This window comes from Sinocyclocheilus anshuiensis, unplaced genomic scaffold (genome assembly GCF_001515605.1).
Source record: "Sinocyclocheilus anshuiensis isolate Anshui unplaced genomic scaffold, SAMN03320099.WGS_v1.1 scaffold485, whole genome shotgun sequence".
NCBI classification, from domain to species: domain Eukaryota; kingdom Metazoa; phylum Chordata; class Actinopteri; order Cypriniformes; family Cyprinidae; genus Sinocyclocheilus; species Sinocyclocheilus anshuiensis.
In genome coordinates, this window is record NW_015540863.1 from 161 (window position 1) to 778 (window position 618).

The following is a 618-nucleotide window of genomic DNA, read 5'->3' on the forward strand; positions in this document are numbered from 1 at the left end:
GTGCTTTTAGCCGTCTCATTCTCCGCGCATATCTGTTTGAAACGCATCACTAAAATGAATTGAAACTCAGCGAATATTTGACACACACACATGAGAGACATATCTATAGCAAGTGTAAAGTCACATTACTTTTATTTTATGGAATTAATTACTATTAATTCAGTCAGGGTTTGAAAGGAATTCTTTAGATTCTTTATAACAAATTTATTGGCTATTCTAGATTACATTAAAACTAAGCTAAAACACACATACACACAACACACACTATACAGCTCAGAAGAATGAAGGAATGAGTTAACGGAGTTGCATGAAGTTTTCTTGGTTCTAACCCCCGTTCCCACGAGTGGTTTTAAATTCAGCCTGAGAGAATTCACAAAGCAGAGATATGTCTTACGTTTACTGCTTAAATCAATCATCAGCGTCAGTTCAGCAGATAGAAGATTTTGTTCGTTACTTGCGTTTTGCTGAAAGCTGAGAAGCTCTTGTGGCTGTGGTGGGAATTCCGTTGCTGATTGGTTACTGCGATGACGTCAGGATGGCGTCCCTTTTGGGGAAGCCCTCGTTGGATTGGTTGGTTGCCGGGTTACAGAGGAGCCTCTGGTTCTTCTGAGAGAGTCT